The sequence below is a fragment of the Panthera leo genome, chromosome C1, assembly GCF_018350215.1.
Source record: "Panthera leo isolate Ple1 chromosome C1, P.leo_Ple1_pat1.1, whole genome shotgun sequence".
In the NCBI taxonomy this organism is placed as follows: Eukaryota; Metazoa; Chordata; class Mammalia; order Carnivora; family Felidae; genus Panthera; species Panthera leo.
In genome coordinates, this window is record NC_056686.1 from 89,762,184 (window position 1) to 89,768,183 (window position 6,000).

General features: G+C 34.6%; 1 pseudogene; it reads right to left on the bottom strand.

Moving 5' to 3' along the window:
- The window catches only part of LOC122225940, a 37,785-nt pseudogene extending 36,052 nt beyond the window's left edge, over window positions 1–1,733 (bottom strand).
- Window positions 1,734–6,000: the final 4,267 nt, after the last annotated feature.

The window sequence follows — 6,000 nt, forward strand, 5'->3', positions numbered from 1 at the left end:
ATACTCTGGGAAATTGTTATTACATGGAACTTACTAGAAGCTAAAAGTAGGAAGCTATGTTTGTGGAAAGCCCCCCAAAAATTGATAAATGTGAATTAAGACAGTTTGTGACTTAAAATTTAAAACAACTCTTGGCTCAACCTTCTGCATATGGAGCCATACCCAGAGTCTCAGACTAGCATCTATTTTTCTGACTTTCTGGACTCTGACTTGGCGCAGGAACTGTATGGGACTTTTGCTTGTTTCCCTTGAAAGCGAGAAGGGAGGTAACACATTTTGAGTGTGGAAAGGAAGGTGGGTTTTTGATAGAAAGGAAGCCTAGTAACCACTGATGCTGTTTACCAAATATTTCTATTCCCTTATCCTTTTGGGGGAAATGGTGGGATTTTACTTCTGGCTCGGCTTATGGTTGAGTGGGAACAGTTGAGTAGTTCAGGCCTATGAATTATATATAAGCATAAGTGATGCATGACATTTACATGCCAGGCATTTACTTGACAGTTCAAAACCTCAGGAATAACATTTCCTCTGAAATGGCATTCAACATTTGATGGAGGCTTCTCTATCAACCTGATTCTTGGGAGGCTGATTAGGGGACTTCCCCACTTCTACCCACTTCTGACTTATAATAGACATGTAGCATAAGGAAGAAATAAACTTTTGTTGTTTTATGCTTTTGAGATTTGGAAGTATTTATGACTGACACGGGGAAGTATGTAAGTTTGGTGAATTCTCCATTCCTAATGGAAGCAACCTCTCAAAAGCCCAAAGAAACCATAAAAATTAAGGCCTTATGCAGTATGACATGATTGCAGTACATCCCATATTATTGAGGAGGAAACAGATGAGGATACTAGGTTTCCTTATATCATGATCCCAGATGTGGCTCAGTGGATTATTATGGCTGATAGGTGAAATGTTTCTTCTAGTATTACTATGAAATAAAGTTTTAGTAAACTCCAGAACTTATGGGCTGGGAGAACCAGGATCCCTATATTATATGTGACAGAATTAGATTCTGGGCAATAACCTCGTGGTTTAGTCAATGTGAATTGACATCTATAAACTGAGATTCTCAGATCATGATTAGAGAAGCTGAGTTATTTTCTTCCCCTAAGTATTTAGTAAATTACAGAATATAATCTTAGAACTGTCATAGACCTAGGATAAGATTACCAATAGATCTCAAAGTATACCAACTGGATAAATAGTCTATAATCTTTAATATTTTTTTAAATCATAAAATAAATTTAAGTGGCAAGAAAAATGTTCCAAAGCTACAGGTATATCTACTGAAAAAGTTTCCTACTTCTCAGGTATAATTTAGTAGTTCTAGTAGATTAAAAAAAAATCCTCAGATAGACTAACAGGAAATTATAGGATTTTGACCAAATAGCATTCTTACTCTTGTGGTATAGCCTTTTTTTTTTTGTAACACTTGAAAAATAAAAATAAGATAAAAAAGGAAAATAAGCCCGGGTCTGATTGGAGAAGTAGTCTATTTCAATTTCACTCTTCACTTAAGGGATAAAATGGCAAGGGAGTTGCAATGGCAGAGTGAGAGGGAGGATCGGATTCTGGATCATTTAGAGCATTTTGAAAGAGCAAAAAGTCAGATTACTTTGATTACTTTTTCTGCCATTTTTGCTTGAGGAGGCATCATTTCTTGTTAGGCCATTGCCCATAGTGCTCAACCAGTTTAGGCTAATGATGTTCACTCCCATCTGGGCCATCATTACTATAACAATACCGATAGAGGAAGTGGACAAATTCTCTTAAACTGAAGAATTTTTAACCTCCTTGCAATAATAGTTTGTATAAATTCCTACATGTTTTAAATAACATCAACAGTATGATTCATTAATTTGACATGAATTCACAAAATTACCAAAATATTATTTTAAATCAAATTGTAGGGCACTAGAATAAAACTCTCAGCTAACCTGATATTGTTCCACGTTTACGTGAACAAATCACATTTTGCCAAATGAAGGAAGAAATGTGAAAGGGTCAAGAGATTTTTCTGTATAGTGTTTGGTCGAGGCTCTTAATGATGGCAGTTACCCAAGAGCAATGCCCTGCAAGGAAGGAGATTACTTGTATGCAGTACTAAGATTTCTCTTTGTTAGGTTTTCCAAATAAATTTAAAAATTAATAAAATCATCCACTGAGGCTATAAAAGGGTAAAATTCAAAGCAGAAATGATAAAGACACACTACTTGTGGGTATTCAGAACCAGCAGTAATTGAGGTGGGGAGAAAAAAAAGAGTTTTAGTACCTGAAAATAATTTAAAACTCTGAAGAAAAGATACTGAACACATGAAACTTACTTAAATTTTAACAACAAAAACAAAGAAAAAACATTGGTCTGAGAAGCAGTCAGCAAGATTGTCTCTGGAGTCATGATTCCTCTTTAGAAAAATGAAAGTGCTTGCTTTAGCCTTGAAATGATTTGGCTTTTAACACAAAGATGAAACATAATCTTTGATTTCCAGATCTCCTAACTACCTGGGTAGGAAATTAATGTATTGCATTATCTGGGCAAATTTTTTCTGAAGTATATTCCACTGACTATAATGATATTTTAGGCTTTATTTTGATTCTTTGTTTAAAAATAGTCATTCATTATCCTATGGAATATATCTTATGTTTATTTGTTATGCAGCTGAACATAGACAATTGATAATTACCTGGGATATGTTACTTTTTTATACTTAATTTTTCCAGGAAATAATTATTTACAAACATGTGAAGAACTAAGTTTATAGAATAAAATATGTCTGACTCTGTGAACAAAGATTATATTTACCTCAGTTTTTATTGGGCTGATCAAGATTGTATGTGTTCAGGACAGTAGCCTGTCAAATATGCATGTTAGGTTCCCTCAGTCTAAGGCTAGACTTGATAGAATGTTCATAATAATTCAGTAATACTTTTATGTGCATAAAATCATTCTTTTAAATTTTATTTAGAGGCCTTCTCCTAATTTACAGATTTAAATATACCATTATATTTTTAGAGGTTCAGAAACAGAATTAAGATATGTCAATTAATTTATCCATTCAAAAATTGCTTATTGAGAATAGGGCACTTTGCTAGATTCTAGAAAAATCATTTTCAATAAGAAAGACATGGAGTCTGGATTCTAGGAAAATCATTCTCAAGAAAAACATAGAACTTACAGTCTGATTGAGGAAATAGGTGATGACAATAATAATGATCACACAAATAAACCTATTTTTAAGGTACTAGGAGACACAGCAGAAGAAATTTTATGTTAAAGGTTTTTTTAAGAGAAATTTCATTTATGCTGGAAATTCTGACTGTGGACTTTTTTGATTTTGAAAAATATGAAATATATCAGAAAAAAGAGAGCAGCATGTTTTTGGAAATAAATAAACCATGACATTGTTATTGTAGAAAAGTCTGTTTGCCTTATTAGTAAAATGGGAAGAAAAATAAGTGAATTTGTATGTAACTACTCCAGAGGAATTCAGAACATTTTCCATCCCTTTCCTGCAGAGAATGAGAGAAAAGTTACATGAGAAAAATAATTCCTTAAAAAGCATTAGGCTCCTTTCTATCCCACCTCTCAATCCATTAAATATGGAGAGCTGAAGGACTCATTTCTCTTCAGAACAGGTTGCCTGTGATCATGTGGATATTTTCAACTGGTGGGAAAAACAAATATTTTTTTCAATGTTTATTTCTTTTGAGAGAGAGAGAGAGACAAAGAGACTGAGTATGGGGTGGGGGGAGAAAGAGAGAGAGAATCCCAAGCAGGATCTGCATTGTCAGCACAGAGCCCTATGTGGGGCTCAAACTCACAAACCATGAAATCATGATCTGAGCCAAAGGGGGATGCTTAACCAACTGAGCCACCCAGGCACCCCCAAACAAACAAAGATTTGATTCCAAATTTCTCCATGGATGTATATATTCCTCTGGGTTAAGTAGAACTCTGTGTGAGTATAGATGTGTGTGGACACACATGCACACATTTGTTCACACAAGCACCCTTACACACATGTCTACACATACAGGAATTTGGGGAAACAGAGGCCTCTGTTTCTTAGATGCTGATCTTTTCTCTTCCATGTTTACATAGAAGCATAGGCAGAAAAAAGCTTAAGGTGGGGATTTCCTCTATGTGAGAATTAAATTTCTCATTTTGACCTTAAAAAACAGAAATACCTAATAAATACAAAGTACATGCCTTATAATAAGGCTACTTGTTTTCTTTCTTTTGCTATAACACAAAATTATTTCCTATGTTAAGGTGGAATAAAACAGCCTCAATTCAGATTTTTTTGTTCACAATCTGTCCAGCTCAGATTTATAATAACCACAAATCTGCTATAAGACTTAAAAGAAGTATATATCCTAGACTTCTCTCATAGGCTCAGTGGAGATCTGCACTGATTTCTCTGAAATGGGACTTTAAACCTATGAATTTTAGTTAAGTCTATATTCACTTGAAATCATTTCTTCAATTTATATTGCTTATTTTCTCTATATCACTTGAATTCCCTATACTAGATAATATATTAACTAATTTGTATGTTTACTCTCTTTGTATATTTGTATATAGTAGATGTTCAATGAATAGTTTCTAAATATTCCCAAATGTAAGTCAATTATACAATTCTTTCCCATGTAAAACCATTTATATACTCCTACTCAGGTTTCATTTGAAGGGATATTCTTTGTTTTGTTTTGTGTTTTTTTCGTCTTTTTTTTAAGATAGGCTTCATTCCCAGCCCAGAGCCCAATGTGGGGCTTGAACTCACAACCTGAGATCAAGAACTCTTGACCTGAGATCAAGACCTGACCTGATAGCAGGAGTCAGACGCTTAACCTACTAAACCACCAAGACTTTCCAGAGAGGTGTTCTTTATGTGCATTTAGGGGAATATAGTGTATATAGATCTCAATATTAATTAGATTTACATAAAAGAATGTATTATTGTAATAATGCATTAGGGTTTGCTCCCAGCTTTCCTCTTGTCTACAATAGTTACTCTCATTGAAAAAAAAAAAAAAAAAAAGAGTTGGCACTCTTGGGTGGCTCAGTTAAGCATCTGAGTTCGGCTTAGGTCATGATCTCGCAGCTCATGAGTTCCAGCCCCTCCTGTGCTGACAGCTCAGAGCCTGGAGCCTGCTTTGGAGTCTGTCTCTCCCTGTCTCTCTGCCCCTCCCCTGCTCGTGCGCTCGCTCTCTCTCTCTCTCTCTCTCTCTCTCAAAAAAACCAAAAAACAAAAGACAAAAAACACATTAATTTTTTTTTAAAACAAAGACTTGAAAAAGTAGAGAAGCAGTGAAGTTAAATGTAACAATAAGGACATTCCATACCTACAAGTTGGTATGTTGATATGTTCCATACCTACAAGTTGATAAGTTTTTAAAGATTGAATATTAGGTATACCAAAGAGAAAATTCTATAATGCATGGCTTCATTAAGCTCTTTACATGACATGATAAATGTTACATTTCTGTGACCAAAATGTTTCTGAGAGTATATCCAATACTTGAGAAAAATTCAATTCATAAGGTCAACTGATCAATTCAGTAGCTTCTATAAGTGATTATAAGACTTACAAAATTGAACAGAAAGTCATCCTTCCATTGAATTCTCAAAAACCTTTCCAAACTATCTGTTATTTGAGCTGGGTGTGAAAAAATAAAGAAGTATGGGGGTGTGTGGGTGGCTCAGTTGATTGCGTCCAATTTTTGGTTTCAGCTCAGGTTATGATCTCACGGTTCATGGGGTCCAGCCCCATATTGGGCTCCATGCTGACAGTGCAAAGCCTACTTGGAATTCTCTCCCTCTTTCTCTCTTCCCCTCCCCTGCTCCCTCTCTATCTCTCTCTGTTTCAAAATAAATAAATAAACATTAAAAAAGGAGAAACAATAAAGATGTATCTTGATAGGGATTGCATTAAATGTGTAGATTGCTTTTGATAGTATAGAATTCTAACAATATTTGCTATTCCAATCCAT